Below are 22,546 nucleotides of genomic sequence, written 5' to 3'. Positions count from 1 at the left end.
GGTGGTTGTTGGCATGTTTAGTTGTATTGTCATTCATGGACACACACTTATTTTATGTACGAGTTATTCTCCACCAGTAATATGTGTTGTATTGTTGAAACCAGTATTATATGCCATTGTATGTATAGTTTTTGCTTATAGAAGACTATCATTGTTTTACAGAAGAACCTTATCAGTCAAAGCATGACTGAAGACCTCAAGCAGTATGAAGACATCAAGCGGTATGAAGACCTCAAGAAGAATGAGGACCCCAACGGCAGTTAATCTTTTTGATCGAAACACTATGTTCCAGTTTACCAATCTTTGATTGTTAATCGGTAATTGGTATACTGTGTCAAACCAGTAAAATTGTAAAGTGTGATGAGTTATCATCCACCAACATCGATGTGGTGATTCAACCGGTAAACTTTTAAAGTGTGACAAGTTATCATCCACTGACACTGTTGTTCACCAAAACTGGTTAACCCAAGTTCACCTACAATTGATCTATGAAATAGCCAATTTCAATCTATGAAACATTTCAGGACTTGGACAACATAACAAGGACCTAAATCCTTCTACTCTTCAAGCTTTGCAAAACCTAGGTGGGTGTACCTTTGATGTTTGAATTAAACCCATTACACATGAGACATCATCAACAAGAGTAGATGAATCTCAAAGGCTCAACAACAAGGAGGTTACTGCAGATGGGCTAGATCTACATTAACATCTCAACTAGATTGGAGCATGAGATAGGTGGAAGAATTCAACAGAACATAAAGTAAAGAATGATATTCTAATTTGATTTTAAATTGATGTTCTGACAATCCTTCAATGTTACAAAAGACCAGTGCCTTGTCTAGACCATAGAGTCATGCATAAAACTGGAAGAGAAATCTCAGATGCAAGTTTCTTTCAACATTAATTTTCATGTATCAATGCCTTACATTAATACAATTTTCTGCTCTGTCATAAAATCATGCTTACAAATCCAATATACACATTCAACATCATTAATGTTGGGTTTCAGGATTTAAATCCTTCCTTGAAGAATACCCAAAAGACAAACATTACACTCTCAGAGAAGACTGAAAGAGACAAATCCAAGTTACCCTTGATAAAATGAAATTGTATATATTCAAATGGTATTTTGGAGACAATTTTGTGGAAACTCACACATGCCTTGCATATGTGTAAACCTACAAATTGAAACAAAACCTACAGTAAAGACAACACTGAAAACCCAGAAGAAACACATTGTCATTTGCAAAAAATGAAAAACGTCATCACTGGAACCTACAATTTTGGATTTCTCCCTTGGAGAAAATCTCCAAAAAACTGGAACCCTTACAATTGAGAAGAATTCAGAATATGAAAGAGAGGGAAAAAGATTAGATTTTATCAAAAATTGCCAAGTGTCCCCTTTTTCCAACTGAAGATTTTCCTTGAATCCTTCTCATGGAAACTGCTCTCAAAACATCTGAGATCTATTGAAACTAACTATAGAACTAAATCCCTCATTTTGAGGGCTTTCCAACAGTATACAATATGTTTATATCTGGGCAAAAAATAACCCCTAGGCGAATTAATCTCTCAGATGGATCCATCATTTAAATTTTTTGAATTTCTATCTATAGTCAGGACTTTACATTTAATTTTGATTTTTCTACCATTTTTACCCTCTGTGCCTTGTCACGTGACTACCACTGGACTGCCACCTCATCAGGACCTGCCAGCTAGCCTGCTACCCAAACCTGCCAGTTCATCGGTCATTGGTTTAGGAAGGGTAACTTTCGATCACCTTCGCATAGCAACACAACAACCATCATCCGATTGTCTCAAACTTTCTCAATCTTTAAACTTCCCTATTCTGCACATGCCTTGTCGCTGGTTCATGAAGGGTAACTTTTGAGCACCTTTGCATAGCAACATAGCAACCACTGTTGATCTCCTCGAACCTGCTGGCTGGTTAATTCACCCTCTTACTGCAAAACCTGGGTGCCTTAGGAATCATGCACCGACGTGGGGTCCACTGGGTCACTAAGCTTCCACTTGCCAAAAGCCTTCTAGCTCTTGACATTATAGATGTGTTTTCTCTTACATTTAAATACTTAGAAAATCCCTTTCACTACGAATGTGGGATAAATGTCTATGCCTGGTTTTACCTCTTTTTGAAGATTTTCTGAGTGTCTTCATTTGCAGAAAGTTCTAAAGCCTTTTTACCTCTTTCTTTGGCATCCATGGACTGGCAGAGGCCGTTGGAGTTTGGTTTCACCAATAGCATTTTCCTGAAGGTTTCCAATGCCATATTCAAGGAGGGTTTGATTTGATCCATTCACCATTCCATACCATGTAAGGGAAATTTTACTATACACCGTCCAATGCATTTTCTTAAAGTTTCAAATGATTTATTGCCTTCCTCACTACCACAGCCTTGCTGGAGAGGGGTGCGTGATACTGGTTAAGTACCTGCCACTGTATTTTTGCTTGAAACATTTAAAAACCCCCATTCAACACCATGACAGGGAGGAATGCATTTTCACTTGGCAATGCATTTGTTTTAAAGCTTACAAATGCTCCTCCTCACGTGACTCTCCACCTTACTTTTCTCATGGTAGGGAGGGTTGGCTTGGAGCTGCAAATCTACATTTGCATTAAAATTTTAAATTGCCTCTTCACTCATGTAGGCTAGACACCTAACAACAACATTTGCTTGAAGTTTTCTCTGCCTTTTACCACACAGAGGGGAGCTAGCATAAGACCTGCTAATTGCAGTGTTGAAAAATTCTTTTAATGGCATTTACCTCATAGGTGGGAGGACGTGGGCTTTCAGCCTACTATTTGCATTTGCTAGAAATCTTTTAAGCTTCTTTTCCCTCATAAACATACCACGCCATCTGCAAGGGAGAAGGCTACCAAAATTTGAAAACTTTGGTTTTATGCCCTTTCAACTATCAAATAGCTAGGCATTCACTTCAATGTACCATTAATGCCCATATTTCTCTTATAATATTCTCTAGCTTCTTCTATATCTCTTAAATCATATAACACATGATTTAAAATAACAATTTAAACTTTGCCTGGAAAGATACATGGAGCTACAAGTCAGGTCGGGCCCCAAAGTGGGTCCAGCTAAAAAAAAAATCATTTTCATTCCACTGACCTTTGAAATGCCTCAGGCACCTTGAACATGCCTCTAGAGTTGATCGACACAATTTTCTGATCACTGAACTTAGTTTTGCAACTCACTCATAAATGTGCCACATTTTCACATTTAAACCCAAAGATGCAATTTTAAAATTGGTCAAAACACCTTTTTGGTCTTCGCAAAGTGATGGGCATACTGTCTGATATACTGGTATTCACTTTGCCAAACCATTTCTCAAGATGTATCCTGAGCAATGAGATATTAATGCACAAAGTTGATTAAATGCCTCTGTCAGCACTATGAACCTGATAAAATCAATGTGTAGAGACCTCAAAGTGCCTGTACTAAAAATATCAAATGATCTCTGTGGATCCCCAAATATGGGGCATAGATACTTTGAAGTATAGAGAAGACCTTGGAATTCTCAATTCTACTGGGAAGTTGATAGGGTGCGAATGGTGAGCTCATGAAAATAGCCACTTTAACAGGTGCAACAAAGAAAGTGCAGAAAACTGAATAAAGTGGCTCAAGAAACCATCTTGGAAAAATAATCAAACGGATTGGATATGACTTGAAACTTGCCATGTGGACTCACCTGTATGCTTATAATTCAATGCACTTTTAATTTCAACATGACAATCTACTGGTCAAAAGTTATAGGCGCTCAAAGTAGGCCACTTAAAAAATCTGAATATGTGCACGAAACTACTTTCAGTCCACCCCTTCAAATGGGTACTTGATAAACTGATCCAAACTAAAATCTGAAAGTTGTAGAACACTTCATAGGCCAAAAGAAAGGTGTACAATAAGATTCCAAGGCTTTACCACTTAATAATCAACTGGCCCTATTTTACTCTTCTTCAAACTAGGCCATCTGAATGAGATTAGGTGGCTTTCTAAAAATGCAGATGCAAAATTTTGAAATGGGCCTCTCAAAATACTCAAATTTTATGAGTCCCAACAATGGCTCTAACTGGGGATGGTTGATTGCAAGATGAACACAAGAATTCAGAATCTATGGTAGAGCAGACTACCCAAAAACAAAAAACTTCCCTTCTCTTCTCAAAAACAAAGGGTTCCTTATTCTACCCAAACAACAAGGCTCCTTATTGAAAACCACACAACTGAAGCAAAGCAATTGTACAAAATATACAACTTATAAATAGCCCTGGGCCATCAAAACTAAAATCAATTCTTACCTCTGTCAAACACATGATTTTCGTTTCCATAAACTGGAGTTAAGCTTGAAGTTTCATTGTTTTCCGCCTGATCAATCACACTTCCACTTCTAATTAGCTGATCACATAAAACATAATCATTAGCATGTTCATAATCATTCAATCTTTGAAAACCAAACCAATGTTGAAAGTGCTGGTCACTATGTGATATAAGAGTGCCATACTCTTTACCATTACTTCCCAGTTGGAAAAAAAAGTAATCCAACTTATTAAAAAAGTTGGGAACATCAGGCACATCTTTATTGCTAGTTTTCTCAAATGATGAACACTCTTCCATAATGATGGCTTGCAAACTAGAGAGGAATATTTCCTCATAAAATGATTGCACTTCATCTTGCTGATCACAATTTCTATCAACACTCTACACAAGTAAAGACACGTGATTTTCATTTGTCAATTGTTGATTTCCCACTTGCAAATTAGAGAAGACCACTTAAGATTTGTCATTATTTTTAACAACAAGATCCACACAATGCATATCAAAATCTGAGCTCATATCAACATATGAATCTACATCATCACACCTATCAATTGTATATGCATTTTCATCTTGTACACTACTCAAATCAAATATAGGGAAAGAATCAACAACATATGTATCATACTTCACACCCTCAAAAACATCACCAGTATCAAAACATATACCGATTGGGTATGAGAGATTGGGGACATTTTTGGATGCATACCTCTGAACATTAGCAACTAAGAGTTCTAAGATTTGCTCACTACTTAGTGAACCTTCTCCCTTATTTTCATTTTCCCTACCTTCATCTTCTGTGTTGTAAACATTGTCCCAATCTGACAAAGGTATTAAATATGTAGTGCTCATGTCTTTATGCACATTTATTTCATCATTACAACAACTTGCATCTACATCATAACCTTTATTATGCTGCTCATAAAGTCCTGCTATATGTTGCAACATAGTTTCATAACCTTGGTTGCAAACATTTTGTGGATTGAACTTAACAACAAGGTGATCTATATCATTAAGATCTGTAACCTCAACGGGTTCATGATTATTTGAACAATTTATGTTCTCACAATTTTCTTCTTGCTCTAAATACACATCTATACTGCCATGCTGAGAATAAGAGTCACCTTTAGCATCATAAGAGGTATATCCACTCACGGATTCATCTCCATCACTATACTCAATTCTATGTACATTTTCAGATTTAGTCCTTTCAATCTCATCTATCCATTCTTTAATACATGCAACACTTTCTTCTCTCAAGGTTGTAGACCAATTAATTGAGTCAGGCTCATCAAGCTCTAAGAATAACTCAATCCAAACAGACTCATGGGGTATAGCATCAATTGAAAGCTCATTCAATGCAACTAGAAATCTTTCATAGAAAACATATGATGAATCTTCCTTTCTTTTCCCTACTTTCTTTCTTAAAAACCAAATGAATTTATCTTGGATCTCTTGAAGACATACTTCAATCTCTCTATCAATTTCTTTCAGATTTGACAAAGGATTTTTAGATCTAGGAACAACATCTAGATCCATCAAGTTTATAACATCTAATAAACCATTACTATGTTGATACATCTTTACTGTTTTACAAACTCTCTTCAAAACACATGCAGTCACAAATTTTTAGAATCATACACACTTCTCCCATCACTTATGACTGAAATTTTTTCAAAACATGAAGTATGTAAAGTGCAGATTTCTTTTCCTTTAAATCGTGACTTTTTCACCTTATAAGGAACATGAATTGTCTCATAAATACTTTGAGGAATACGTAGTAAAATAATTCTGCTACTGCTCTTCTTCTTATTTCTCCTTGATTGGGACCTTCAATCTCAAAACTCCAAGCCTCTGCTACATCTTTGCTGCAAGTTCACCAAATCTTTTAAATTTTTTACGATAATGCACACTGGTGTAGAGATCTTTCAGAGTCACCACTCACTGCTATGAGAATTTATAAAATCATTTATAGAACATGAACAAATATGTACTTATACAAAGATAAAAGGATAACAGACTTTCAACACTTGGATAGGAATTGACTCTCATGACAAAAAGAAGACATTCCTAACTTCATACAACACTACCAGGAAGATAACAACAGATCTGAAAATACTTTCAGATTTACAACACTTTAATGACTCTTTCTTCAAATTGGATAGGCACAACATCTAGGATTCGATTCAACATGAGTTATTACAAAACAATTCCCTAGCAAAGTCATTATTTTTGTTGTTCACCAAAATTGGTTAAACCAAGTTCACCTGCAATTGATCTATGAAATAGCAAATTTAAATCTATGAAACATTTCAAGACTTGGACAACATAACAAAGACCTAAATCCTTCTACTCTTCAGGCTATGCAAAACCTAGGTGGGTGTACCTTTGATGCATTTAATTAAACCCGTTACACATGAGACAACATCAATAAGAGCAGATGAAGCTCAAAAGGATCAACAACAAGGACATTATTGTAGATGGGCTAGATCTACATTGACATCTCAACTAGATTGGAGCATGAGATAGGTGGAACAGTTCAACAGAACAGAAAGTAAAGAATGATATTCTGATTTGATTTTAAATTGATGTTTTGACAATCCTTCAATGTTACAAAAGACTAGTGCCTTGTCCAGGCTCCAAAGTCATGCATAAAACTCGAAGAGAAATCTCAGATGCAAGTTTCTTTCAACATTAAATTTTCATGTATCAATGCCTTACATTAATTCAATTTTCTGCTCTGTTATAAAATCATGATTACAAATCCAATATACACATTCAACATCATTAATGTTGGGTTTTAGGATTTAAATCCTTCCTTGAAGAATATCCAAAAGACAAACATTACACTCTTAGAGAAGACTGAAAGAGACAAATCCAAGTTACCCTTGATAAAATGAAATTGTATAAATTCAAATGGTATTTTGGAGACAATTTTGTGGAAATTCACACATGCCTTGCATATGTGTAAACCTACAATTTTTGATTTTTCTTCCATTTTTACCCTCTGCGCCTTGCCACGTGACTGCCACCTCATCAGGACCCGCCAACTAACTTGCCACTCAGACCTGTTAGCTCATCGATCGCTGGTTCAAGAAGTGTAACTTTTGAGCACCTTCGCATTGCAACACAATGACCACCATCAGATCATCTCAAACTTGCTCAATCTTTAATCTGCCCTTTTTTGCACGTGCCTTATCGCTGGTTTGTGAAGGGTAAATTTTGAGCACCTTTGCATAGTGACACAACGACCATCGTTGATCCTCCTTGAACTTGCTTGCTGGTTAATTCGCCCTCTTACTACAAAACCCACGTGCCTCTAGAATCATGCATGCATGTGGGGTCCACTAGGTCACTGAGTTTCTACTTGCCAAAAGCCTTCTAGCTCTTGACATTATAGATATGTTTGCTCTTGCATTTAAATACTTAGAAAATCCCTTTCACTGCAAATGTGAGATAAATGTCTATGCCTAGTTTTACCTCTTTCTGAAGATTTTCTAAGTGTCTTCATTTGCAGAAAGTTCTAAAGCCTTTTTACCTCTTTCTTTGGCATCCATGGACTGGTAGAGGTCGTTGGAGTTTGGTTCACCAATAGCATTTGCCCGAAGGTTTCCAATGCCATATGCAAGTAGGGCTTGATTTGATCCATTCACCATTCCATACCACATGGGGGAGATTTTACCATACACCAGCCAATGCATTTTCTTAAAGTTTCAAATGATTTATTGCCTTCCTCACTACCACGGCCTTGCTAGAGAGGGGTGCATGGATACTGGTTAAATACCTGTCATTGCGTTTTTGCTTGAAACATTTAAAAACCCCCATTCAACACCACAACAGGGAGGACTGCATTTTCACCTGGCGATGCATGTGTTTTAAACCTTACAAATGCTCCTCCTCACATGACTCTCCACCTTACTTTTCTCATAGTACAGAGGGCTGGCTTAGAGCTGCAAATTTGCATTTGTATTAAAATTTTAAATTGTCTCTTTACCCACGTAGGCCAGACACCTACCAACAACATTTGCTTGAAGTTTTCTCTACCTTTTACCATGCAGAGAGGAGCTGGCATAAGACCTATTAATTGTATTTGTTGAAAAATTCTTTTAATGGCATTTACCTCACAGGTCGGAGGATGTGGGCTTTCAGCCTGCTATTTGCATTTGCTAGAAATCTTTTAAGCTTCTTTTCCCTCACAAACATACCATGTCATATGCGAGGGAGAAGGCTACCAAAATTTGAAAACTTTGGTTTTACGCCCATTCAGCTATCAAATAGCCAGGCATCTGCTTCAATGTATCATTAATGCCCATATTGCTCTTATAATATTATCTAGCTTCTTCTATATCTCTTAAATCATATAACACATGATTTAAAATAACAATTTAAACTTTGCCTAAAAAGATACATGAAGCTACAAGTCAAGTCGGGCCCCAAAGTGGGTCTGGCAAAAAAAAAGATCATTTTCATTCCACTGACCTTTGAAATGCCTCAGGCACCTTGAACATGCCTCAGGAGTTGATCGACACAATTTTCAAATCACTGAACTGAGTTTTGCAACTCACTGGCAACTGTGCCACATTTTCGCATTGAAACCCAAAGATGCAATTTTAAAATTGGTCAGAACACCTTTCTGGACTTCGCAAACTGATGGGCATATTGTCTAATATACTAGAATTCACTCTGCCAAACCATTTCTCAAGATGAATCTTGGGCAATGAGATATTAATGCATAAAGTTGATTAAATGGCTCTGTCAACACTATGAACCTGATAAAATCAATGTGCAGGGACCTCAAAGTGCCTCTACTAAAAATATCAAATGCTCTTCGTGGATCCCCAAAGTTGGGGCATAGATACTTTGAAGTATAGAGAAGACCTTGGAATGCTCATTTCGACCGGAAAGCTGATAGGGTGTGAATGGTGAGCTCATGAAAATAGCCACTTTAACAGGTGCAACAATGAAAGTGCAGAAAACTGAATAAAGTGGCTCAAGAAACCATCTTGGAAAACTGATCAAATAGATTGGCTATGACTTGAAACTTGGAATGTAGACTCACCTATATGCATAGAATTCAATTCACTTTGAATTTCAACATGATGATCTACTGGTCAAAATTTATAGGCGCTCAAAGTAGGCCACTTAAAAAATCTGAATATGTGCACGGAACAACTTTCAGTCCACCCCTTGAAATGGGTACTTGATAAACTGATCTAAACTGAAATCTGAAAGTTGTAGAACACTTCATAGGCCAAAAGAAAAGTGTACAATAATATTCCAATACTTTACCACTTAATAATCAATTGGTCTTATTTTACCCTTCTTCAAACTAGGCCATCTGAATGAGATTAGGTGGCTTTCTGAAAATGCAGATGCAAAATTTTGAAATGGGCCTCTCAAAATACTCAAATTTTATGAGTCCCAACAGACACTTTGACAGTGTTTTTGTTTTGTGTTACCAAATGTGTCTAGATTCTTTGAACCTAGGAAATTGTAATCCAATCTCATTGGATCGACATGAAATCAGCCTCCTATTTAAGGACATCATGTTTGTTAGGCCCAATATGGAAAGCTAATGTACTGAGAGGGGAGGGGTGAAGCAGTACTTCAAAACTTTTCTTCAATAATAGCTTTACTATTATGCATAAACTGAATAGTGCAGTAACATAATATAAAGCTAAAACAAATAGATAACAATCATACATGATTCACTCCATAACACATATTTTGGTTACGTAGAAACTCTTGGTTAGAGAGAAAAACTGTGGTGGGGATGGCACCCACAACTTCACTACTGCAATTATAAAGAGTGCTCAGTTAGAGCTACATGTTTAGCTATTTCTGATAGCTTACCTTGTTAGGAGTAACAAGATCTGTTAGATCTACCTTGCTAAAGGATTTTACAACACTTAAACTAAATGTTGTACTTGGTTAGAGGCTTTACAATTTATAGACTTGATTAGAGTCTTTTACCCTGTTAAAGGTTTCTCTTACAACTTCAAAATATTACAATAAATCATTACAAATATCCGCAACTTTACATCTGAAATGTTATAGCAGATTCTACATACTCAGAATAAGATTACCTTTCTTATAGCATGCCTCAGTAACCCATATAGTTACTTGATAAACCCTTCTGTTTACTTTGTTCTTTGACTGTTCTCTAAAAACCTTCTCAGTGACCTTTGTGTCTCTATAACAGTCTTCTTACACTCATGCACACACACTTTTTAATTCTTAACTCATGCTGTATAAATAGATCTCTTATGTCGGTGATCCATTCATTGCTTCAATCTTACAAACATGTTTTATCAAATGAATAATCATGCAAAATATTTCATTGGTTAGATGACCTCAAAATCATACACAATCTTTAAGTGCAATTTCCAATGTGATAACGGTTAGATGTTCCTCGATCTTGTAACACATTTTCATATGTATGTCTGGGTTCAATGAATCTGGTAACATGTTTCACTCAGTGTATAACAACTTGGTGTGTCATCTTTGCTGCTCAGTAGACATGAAATGATACTCGATAGACAACTCGGTGTATGCTACATTCTGAGACTACTTTCTTCAATAACCGACTAGACTGTGCATACCGACTGAATATCTCGGTAGAGATAATCGACTAGAGTATATAGAATAACTTTGAACATAAAACTAATGGCAACTTGATAAGTAGTAACAATCTCCCCTTTTGACATTAGCTGAGATGTTTGACAAAAACTACTTTCAAAGTTATAATTCAATAATCTATATACTTGCAAAACTGACTATACTAATTGTAGCTAGGAAATCAAAAATCATCAAAGCAAATATCAAATACTAATCTTAGCTCAATCACGAAAACTAAAATGCAATGATATATCCTAAACACACTCAATAAAGACATGAAAATGAAACATTCAAAACTAAAGACTATGCAAACCAAATGTAGATCTAAATGCTTCCTTCATGTGGCTCCATTGTCCTTCTTTCTTCTCCAAATAGCTTTGTTGTGGATCTCACCTACTAGTGCATGATCATTGTATGAAAGCAAGTAGACAAGATGATTGCTCAAGAGTACTCAAAGCATGATTGATTCAACAAAGTAATTCAAAACAAGCGATTATTAGATTGAGTTTGAAGAAATTCATCCAATTTATAGATAAATTGGAGAAATGATCAAATTAGCATGATAATGATTTGAATGGAAATTCAAATCAAGAATAGAAAAATTATGACATGTGTATGACAAATTGCTATGCAAGGATTTATGACAATTTATGACAATTTATGACAAATTGCTATGCAAGGATTGATTGATTGATTGTCAATTATGACAAGTTATGACAAATTTCTATGTCATTCCCATGAAGTTAGGAGAAAAATAGGAGAGAAATGAAATTAGGAATTTAGAAAATTAGAAAATTAGAAAAAAGAGGAAAATAGGAATTAGTGAATTAATTCATTTATTAATCAATTCACATATAGAGGAAATTTTAGAAAAGGAGGAAATTAGGAATTAAGTGAATTAATTAACAATTTTTCATTCATCAATTAATTCACATAAAGAGAGGGAATTAATTAGCCAATTAAATAAATATTTAATTGTGACAAGAAGACTTAGGATAAATAAATAATTTATTTAACCTAGAGGGAGAAAAGGCAAATAGGGTTAAATGATTAAATCACGAAACCCTAGAAGATAAATTAGCAATGCAAGGATGACAATTAGGTCTTGATAAAAGATAATTGACTCGATCATGATTCGGATTAACAAAGGACCAATGTGATAAATGATATGATTGATAAATGCGCCAATTGACAAGGAACAATGACTAATTGATCCAAATTGACATAATTGAGACAAACAACGATCGATGACAAATCGATCACAAAATGACAAGATTGACAAGAGGACAAGAATCGATAACAAAATAGATTGCAAGACGACAAGATTGAAAATGACAACGGTCAATGACAAATTGATCGCAAAATGACAAGATCGAACATAACAACGATCGATGACAAATCGATCGCTAGATGATAAGATTGATAAGAGGACAAAACCCTAATTAGGATTGACGATGTCCAAAATGATGACAAATGAGCACGCACATTGATGTGATAGGATAAAATCGATCAAAATCATGACTGGATAGTGTTGTCGACAAGACCAAATTTGAGAGAAAGACGAATGAAGAATGCAGAAGAAAGACTCGATGCTCGCAAATGATAAAAACCAAGTGTGTGACATAGGAGAAATGTTAATGCGATGCAAAAACCTGAAATGAGGCAATGCACAAATGTTAAAGTATGATCCCGCAAGCATTGACCATTTTTAGGTGTCTACATTTTGCCCCTCTTTGAGACAATGCGATTTTAAGCGTTGTTTCAAAGAATAGTAATGAAAATGCCCCAGACAATGACAATGACATATGCATGCCCCCTCGAGGAATTGGCCGGAAACATGCAGAGAAGAGGCCAATTGATTGATAAAAATAATAGGATCGAACAGACGGACAATCGAAGATCGGATGCATGAAGGACAAGCAATTGATGGTGCAAAAGACTGCGACCAACATAAGATGGAGAGGGTGCACGTCCATCTATGCACTAACAAAGATCTATAAATGAGACCAAGAGGTTGAAAAGAGCTCATTTGCACTAGCCCAAGAAGAGGATTTGTTGCTCTGGAAAAGGACACTTGCAGAGAGATGGCAAACATTCCAATGGCAGATCACCTTGGAGAATGTGTACGCACATATAGACGATCAGACGACGCAGGAGCAGTGGTATGTATCTCAAAAACCCATGTTTTCAATTTTATGAATTTGACTTGCTTGCGGGACATTGCGGGGCCCACAGGGGATGCAGAAAGGGACTCCTGTGCTTATGTAGGGTGAATCCTGCGCTTGTGTGATGTCTTCTGCACTTGTGTAGGGAGACACAGGTGTAGGTTACATGACACGGGCACAAGACTCATAACACAAGCACAATTGTGCAATGGAAACCCTAATTTTGGTCAAAACAACATGCAAATGATTCGGAAAGGGGGGATAAGGGTAGGATAGGTCAGAGTAGCTTAGAAACACCCTAATTTGTGGATGAAATAAGGAAATGCAACCCGTAGGAGCAAACCCTAAAACTGACAAAATATGCCCCCATTGTGATGCAGAGTCGATAGTATCTATTGATCACATGAGAGAACCGACCGGACTGCTTCATGCTACGACATAGACTCAGGAGCACAAACAGAGATACATTAGCAGGACTGGGGATATACTATATCACATTCATGCCCAAGATTAGGGCAAACACAAGACTGCTTACCGCATTGGTAGAGCGATGGCATTCGAAGACTTCCTCCTTCCATTTGGCGATTGGAGAGGCGACTATGACACTAGAGGATGTATGGCATATCCTCCGCATCCTAATTCATGGAGAGATGATAGAGTATGACCCAGTGATAGGGAGAGATGCATTATGCAGATTATTTGAGTGTGATGTAGATGATATGGATATTGTAGAGAGGGAGATTGGTTGGGAGACCATGGCATCGGAGTATGATCGATGGTATGTGGTGATAGCTGTGGTGATAGCATGTCTACTAGCAGGAGACAGATGAGGACATGGATTCCCTATTGGATGGGGAAGAGTGCTAGAGCGGATGGCGATAGAGGGGACAGTGTATGCATGGGGACCATGTGTACTGGCTATGCTATATTTTCAGTTGCATCAGATAGCATATCAGGGAGTGCAGACTTTGAGCTGTGGAGTCACATTGCTACAGGTATGGGCATTTGAGCACATAGCCATATGTCGACCAATTACAGAGAGATAGGTATTACCACATTGACCATGTGTGTACTGCTATGGGGGAGCACTGAGATAGAGTCCTTTTGGATACATATTGTATTGGCGACACGAGCTAGACAGACTGAGAGAGTTCACATGGAGGCCATATCGTGATTGCCCTAGATGGTCAGATGACAGTGAGGAGTTACTGTATTGCAGACAGGAGAGGTACCTAATTGGGTGACCAGTGAATTGCCAGAGAGTGATTGAGTTGTACCTGCCAAAGAGAGTCAGACGATAGTTTGGAGAGAGGCAGGATGTACCTAGGAGGACTGCACACTTTGCCCGATCTCACAGAGAGACGAGTCAGTGGGGGAGTATTATTCAGCCACACATAGCATATGATGACTTCTCACAGCTATAATAGAGATAGTGGGATTGGAGATCAGATGTGGTCGATGCCAGGACGACAGAGGAGTATGAGTGATGGTTTGCACAATGATGGCCAGTGCCATTGACAGATCTGGATATTCCAGTACCTAGGAGGCAGGAGGACTTCCCACTCACTGGAGAGGAGGATGGAGATGATGAGGATGAGGAGGATGAGGGCAGTGATGAGGATGGAGATGAGGATGGGGATGACAAGGATGGAGATGAGGATGGTGGGGATGATGAGGATGAGCCAGATTCAGGCAAGCAGGAGGCATGGTAGGATATACCCATAGAGCTGGAGACAGTGAGGATAGAGGAGATGGAGATATGCAGGGCTACCATAGCGAGTTAGCAGGATCACATTGCAACATTAGAGAGACAGTAGGATCAGTTCAGAGCAGAGATAGCCAGACTCACAGTGGCTCGAGATACAATGATAGCATAGGCACAGCGAGAAGAATAGAGAGTCACTAAGTATATTGGGTCGATTAGGGATGCCAGTGCACGTGAGATGGCACAGATGCTGGTAGAGACTGGAGAGGAGATACGCCATTGGAGGACACTATATGAGGGTTCCATGCCACCAAAGAAGAGAGCAGCTTCATATCGGGCACGATCGAGGACATAGAGCAGGGCACGCTCTCGGAGGTCATTGAGCTGCATGGGGGTGAGTGGACCTATGAGACCACCACAGCCAGGACCAAGAGGGACATCATCCGCAAGACATGGTAGGGATGAGGAGGATAGAGGGAGCACCCAGTGACAAAGGCACGTGCTCCTTATGACAAATAGTGGACATTATGTAGTTTGACATTTGGTAGTCAGTCTACGGGCCATACTTAGGACAGACAGTCCAATTTTGTACTCCGATATTATTTTGATACATATGATATGATATGCATCGATATGATGGGATGTAATGTGTTATGACATATGTTATTTTCCATGTATGGATGACTTATGCACTATTTATTGTGGAACATGTATGGATGCCTTTTTTTGTGTTTTTGATGCATTGATAATATGAAATGGATAAAATGCTTGATGTAATGCAAATGTACTAACCAATGAATGCAGGATGCAACATATGTGTTTGGGGAAAAAGGAGCACTAGACCGGACTAATTATCCGAACTGACAGAAGAAATGTTAGTAAGAAGAAATGAGACAGAGGACAGTTAGAGATGAAGAAAAACTTGCTTTCAGTAATGCACTTTGTAGGTGAGAACCTTTATTTTAATGTAGCAAAATGGATGCATAGCATCTTGGCATTGAAGGCCAAAGCTGAAATGCAACCCTTTTTGCAAAAGACAGACACATCACAGACAAACAGCAATCACAACAAAAAAAGAAAGGGACCATGAACCATCCCGGTCACTCTAAATCACTCAGTGACATCATCAAGCAACATAGGAACATGATCGAAAATAAATCAATAAATGATAAGACTCACAAATTCCAACAAGTCAAACAAACATCTTGATCTTCATTATCAAAAGTTGAAAGTGCTAATAGGATGATCATGCTATCTGGTTTCAGGGAATGTGGTACCCCATCTAAGACAGGACACAGTCTGGTTTCGAGTATACCACACCCTTTATAAGACCCATGATAGTGTGCCAAGGACGAATGATTTTGAGGTTGATTGATATGACAATTCTGATCAATTTGAATGTCTGGATTGATTGAAAAAGGTGATCTATTTAAGCGTGATTTCATTTAAAGCACAGTGTTGAATTGCGGGTTGTTGGAGGGATGCTCAGTGATTTGTCTTATGCACAAAAGGGATCCTTTATTTTTTTGTTTTGCTTTTCGATTTTTACAAATTTTTTGTTTGTGTTCATTTTTTTCAGGACTTTATATGACTTTTTAGTGATTTTCTCAAGACATTTTTCAATTTTTAAGAGATTTTTTTTTTTTCCAGGACATTATTTGATTTTTTTGTTTTTTATTTCAGGACATTTTTTAATTTATTTTTTGAATTATTTTAGGACATTTTTGGATGCACAATTTCCAGTGATTGATCATGACAAGGGGAATGCACCTAATGCACAGCTGAAAGACATACATAGACTGGGACCAAAACATATGTACAAGAAACCGGAGTATGCAAGACAATGATGTTGACCAATAATAGGCCTGGAATAGGACATTGGGTCAAGACGAAGATAGACATGATAAACCAGCCAAGAGAAAGCATAGCTAGAGGTCATGATAGATGATGGAGCAATAATCTCATTACTCATGGCACCTGATTGCCAGGTTTTCACCATGGTACTTGCCCAAAGCGTCTGTTTGCTAGGTTTTCACTAGAGGGCAAATCATTTTTCCTTACTCTTTTGCTCTTTTTTCACTTTTTTTTTTTTTTTTGTATTTTCTTTTTCTTTTTCACTTTTTTTGTATTTTTTCAGGATCATATTTGAAGAAGTGCTGATAGAAAATTATGCCCAGTACTTACGAAGGTGCATGGTATTTATAGGATTGGACAAAGGTTCACCTTCTGGGGTGGTAAGTTGATATGCCCCCGAGCCATATGCTGTAGTTACTATGAAAGGCCCAACCCAATTAGGTTCAAACTTGCCTTTGATGATGTCAGTAGACTATGCATTCTTAGGGTTTGCCTTTAAAACCAGATCTCCCACTTCAAAGTGTCGCCCTTTGACCTTCTTATTATAAGAGCGATGGAGACGGTTTTGATATGCTTGCAAATGTGTCAGGGCTATCTGACGTATCTCAAGCTGATGCAACCGAGAGACTCTGTGTGTCTCATCATCAATCAGATGTTGCAAGGAAATACGCAAGGAAGGAATCTCCACTTCCAAGGGTAAAATGGCTTCTGTACCATACAGCAAGGAATAAGGTGTTGCGCCAGTAGGTGTGCGGATAGAAGTGTGATAAGCCCATAGTGCTGGATTCAACTGAACATGCCAATCTTGACCAACGTCATTGACAACCTTTTTCAGGATCTTGATAATGGTTTTATTGGATGCTTCAGCTTGACCATTCCCCTGTGGATAGTATGGACTAGAGAAATGGTGTTGGATATGAAACTTTTCACAAAGTTCCTTGACATCTTTATTCTTGAAGGGGCGACCATTATCAGTGACTATGGAAAGAGGAACCCCATACTGGCATATGATATAATTCAACAAGAATTTTGAAATTTGGACACTAGTGATATAGGTCATGGGGATAGCTTCGATCCATTTTGTAAAATACTCTGTGGCTGTAATGATGAACTTGTGTCCATTTGTAGATGTCGGGTGAATTTTGCCAATAAGATCCAATCCCCATTGAGAAAAGGGCCATGGAGATATGACAGAATGAAGCTCTTGGGCTGGTGCATGAATGTAATTTCCATGGATCTGGCACTTGTAGCACTTCTTAACAAAATCATGAACATCTTTTTCCAGAGTAGGCCAATAATACCCAGCATGAATCAACTTTTTGGCTAAGCTCAGACCATTGAAATGGCCCCCGCATATACCATCGTGAACCTCGTGTAAAGCCGTTTGTGCTTCATCTGAATCCAAACACCTGAGGAGGGTATGGTCAAAGGAATGATGGTAAAGGGTGTTAGCGATGGTGACAAATTTGGCTGTCTGTTGGATGAAGGCTCGGCGTTAGTTAGCGGAAAGGTTAGGTGGTAAATTTTGAGATTTCAAATATTGATATACGTCATTGTACCACGGGGAGTTGGGACCAACAAGAACGCACATCACATCTGTCGTCAGAATGTCAAAAGAAGGAACTAGCAATTGTTTGACTAAAAATTCACATCTGTCCATATTGTGGGGCATATTCAACATGGAAGCAATCGTAGCCATCGCATCTGCCGACTTGTTTTGCATTCTTGGAACTTGACTGAAATGGATAGCCGTGAATTTGGTCTTGAAGAAATCTACCATATGCTTATAGGGAATAAGCTTTTCATCTTTTGTTTCATAGTCATCATTCACTTGTCGGATGACTAATTGAGAATCACCATAGACTTGCAAATGCGTGATGTTCCAGCGGACTGCTACTCGGAGTCCTGTAACCAGTGCTTCATACTCTGCAATGTTATTGGTACAATGAAAAGTTATCCTGTAGGACTTGGGAATAGCATCGCCTTGAGGGGTGACAAACAAGATGCCGGCTCCGGACCTGAACTTGATATGGGATCCATCAAAGTATAACTTCCATTCATTAGAAGATGTAAGAGTAAAGACTGATTCATCTGGAAAATCGGTCAACATGGGATGATCATCATAAATAGGAGCCTCTGCAAGTTGATCTGCAATGACTTGTCCTTTTATCGCCTTCGCTCCATATACTCAATATCAAATTCACTGAGGATCATAACCCACTTTGCTAGGTGACCCGTCAAAGCTTCTCAGCTAAGCAAGTATTTTAAGGGATCAATTTTTGCAACCAACAATGTTTGGTGTCTTAACATATAATGTCAAAGCTTTTGTGTTGCAAATACCACAGCTAAGCATGCCCTTTCAATAGTTGAATAATTTAGCTCATAACCTACCAGTGTCTGGCTAATATAATAAATAGCTCGCTCTTTGCCATTCTCATCTTGTTGGGGCAAGAGAACTCCTAATGCCGTTTTAGTTGCAGAAATATACAATAAAAATGGCTTTCCTTCTATAGGAGGCATTAGGATAGGCGGTGACAGCAAATATTCTTTGAGAGCTTGAAAGGCTGATTGACATTGCTCAGTCCATTTAAAAGCAACACCTTTATGCAGTAGATGCTGGAATGGATGACATTTGTTGGCCAACTGAGCTATGAAGTGGCGGATTGACTGGAGCTTTCCTTGCAGACTGCATAATTGACGGAGATTAGAAGGAGGAGGCATATCCATTATTGCTTTAACCTTGGCAGGGTCGACCTCAATGCCTCTATGAGAAACAATGCACCCTAGTAACTTGCCAGCTGTGACACCAAAGACACACTTCTTTGGATTGAGTCTGAGCTTGTAGGTCTCCATTCGGTCAAAGATTGGGCCCAGGATGGCTAAATGACTATCTCTTGTGACAGATTTGCATAACAAGTCATTAACATAGTCCTCCATCAAAGTATGCATGAAATCATGAAAAATTGTCATCATTGCTCTTTGATATGTTGCGCCTGCATTTTTAAGACTGAAGGGCATCACATTCCAATAGTAGGTACCCCAAGCATAGGTGAATGCTGTCTTATGTTGATCTTCAGGAGCAATGCAAATTTGGTTATAGTCGGAGAAACCATCCATCAATGAAAGCATCTCATATCCAGCAGTCATGTCCACTATGATGTCGATATTTGGCAATGGAAATTCATCTTTAGGGCATGCTTTATTGAGATCCCTAAAATCTATACAGATTCTGATGCCCCCAGTTACTTTGCTAACTAGTACTAAATTTGAAATCTAGTCTGCATAATCAATGGGTCTAATGAAGCCCACATCTAGTAATTTTTTCAGTTCCACCTTGACCAAAAGAGCCACCTGGGGATGCATCTTTCGAAGTTTCTGTTTGACAGGCTTGGCATCGGCTTTCAATGGCAAATGATGAAGGACTAATTCTGGATCGAGGCCAGGCATATCTGCATAGGACCATGCAAAGCTGATCTTCTTCTCAAGAAAGAAATTGACAAAATCTATCTTTTCCTATTTTGATAGAGAAGCAGCAAAATGAATGACCTTAGGGTTATCAGGTGTACCCAAATTGATTTCCTCAGTCATTTCCACCAGCAATGTTGATTTGTCTTGACTTGATAGGGGTATGTCCACTCTTCCACCTTTGGGTGCCTCAGAGAGGTTTTCACCCATAGGTACGTCTTTTGTTTTTACTTTTGTATGATCAAAGAGTGCCTTACAGTTTTCACTCAAAGATCTATTCTTTTGATTTTTTACTTTTTCTTTTCTTTTTTCATTTTGATGACTAGAAGAGGGAGTTGACTCCCCAAAATATGCTATGGAATCCAAATCGATAGCAAATCCTGCCTTATGATCACCTTGTGGCATGCCTTCCCGTAGTCTAAGGAATTCTGCAATTGCTTCGTCATTTTGAAAACAGTCGAATGTGAGTGGTTCTTGTTGGTCATGTTGGATAAGCTGGGGATAGATGAGGGGCATGTCATCATCGGTTGTAAGGAGAGAAAGGGCTGATATGGTAAAGATGTAAACATCTGTGGTGTCCCATAATGACTCTATCCAAGCATGAGGACATGTTTTAGGAAGAGGAGTGATTTCATGTTTGTCTTCCATAGGAAAATTATCAGGGTCAATGAAAATATTGTCGAGGGCATAGGAGCTAGAAGAAAAAGAACTCCACTCCCATTCATTGGAATCAGTTTCAGGTTGGGTATCCTCAGGTGTTATTTCATCATCAGAGTCACACCCTTTTCTACACGTGGGCACTTTGGAAGATGAGGGTCCAATTTGCAATGGTACAAAACCTAACCCTAAAGTCGGAGGTCACATCTTGGGTATAACAGGTTCTAGCCTTCCATTGTTGTTCAGGCCTAAGCCACTGCAGTCGTCATATCCTTTCTTTTGCAGCATAATAAATCCTTTGCCGTATCATTCCACTAGCAACCTGATAGGTGGGGTCTCAATTGGATCTTTGTAAAGCCAATCTATGACATCATCATCTAAAGTTTCTTTGTCAAGTTCACCCCATCGTGTAAATGTAGTGGGAGGCTGATATTGAATAATGACCTTAGGTTCCTTTTGCAATAAATGCAGTTTGCCATATGATTTTGGAGATATTGGTAAATTCCCGATAAGGAATGTTTGATCCATTGAATATTCTCCGCATCCTTGGTTTTGTATCTTCAATTTATCTTTGACAGCATCTAACAATTCATTAGGATCCACATAACTATGTGAATTGGCCTCTCTATTGACTGGGACTTGATGCTGAGGGGTATCCTTTAGAGTAGCACAAAATTGAAATGGATTAGGATCTCCTGGAATTGTTATCTCAGTTCCATTGTAAGGATATTTTAAACATTGATGATAAGTGGATGGAACTGCTTTCATTGCATGGATCCATGGACGGCCAAGAATCATATTGTAAGGGAGATCAAGGTCCAAGACCTACAAGAAAGTGTTTTCTGTCACTGGACCGACTCTAATAGGCAATGTAATTATCCATTTGGATTGGCGCTCAGCATCATCATATGCTTTTATTATTATTCTTCTGGAAGCATCAATATCATTTTTTGTATATCCAAGGCCAATGACCACTCTCAAGGTACAAATATTAAGACTCGCTCCACCATCTATCAAGACTCATTAGATTTTGCAATTATGGACAAAGACTTCAAGGTGTAAAGGATTATTATGAGGGAGCTTATCGGGTGAGATATCATTATCAGAAAATGCGACATTTTGGGAAACAGCTAGATGTCCAATCTGGGCTTGAAACTGGTCAACATCAATATCTGTCGAGACAGTGGACTCAATTAAAGCTTTATCCAGGACTGCACGATGCATGGGAGACATTTTCAACAACTCAAGGATTGATATTTGTGCAGGTGTCTTTCCTAGATGATCCAAGATATTATACTGACTTGTAGGAGTTGGTTTCGAAGGAGCTGCAGGAGCTCCTTTCAGGACTATTTTAGATCGACGAGTGGTGACCGTGCAAGAAGAATCTTGTTCCTTTATTCTTAGGGTAGAAACATACTCATTTGACGCTCTCAAACAATTGATGACATTGTTATAACCAGTATTCGCATAATTTGCTGTTTGGGTAGAGTTTGAAGAAGACGCTTTACCTTTGTCATGATCAAGCAAAGGAGTTTTGAAAATAGTATGATCAGTGTTAGAGGTCGCATGGGGTGGATCTACCTCAATTACTCCTTGCTCTAATAAATCTTGAATCATATGTTTCAATTGAAAACATGATGCAGTTTTATGTCCTTTGGACCGATGACACTCACAGTATGCATTATCATTCCACCAATGCGGTTTAACCACTGGTTCTGCCTTGATATCTGGTAGCTTAAT

The sequence above is a fragment of the Cryptomeria japonica genome, chromosome 6 (assembly GCF_030272615.1).
Source record: "Cryptomeria japonica chromosome 6, Sugi_1.0, whole genome shotgun sequence".
In the NCBI taxonomy this organism is placed as follows: domain Eukaryota; kingdom Viridiplantae; phylum Streptophyta; class Pinopsida; order Cupressales; family Cupressaceae; genus Cryptomeria; species Cryptomeria japonica.
This window is presented reverse-complemented; position numbering follows the sequence as displayed.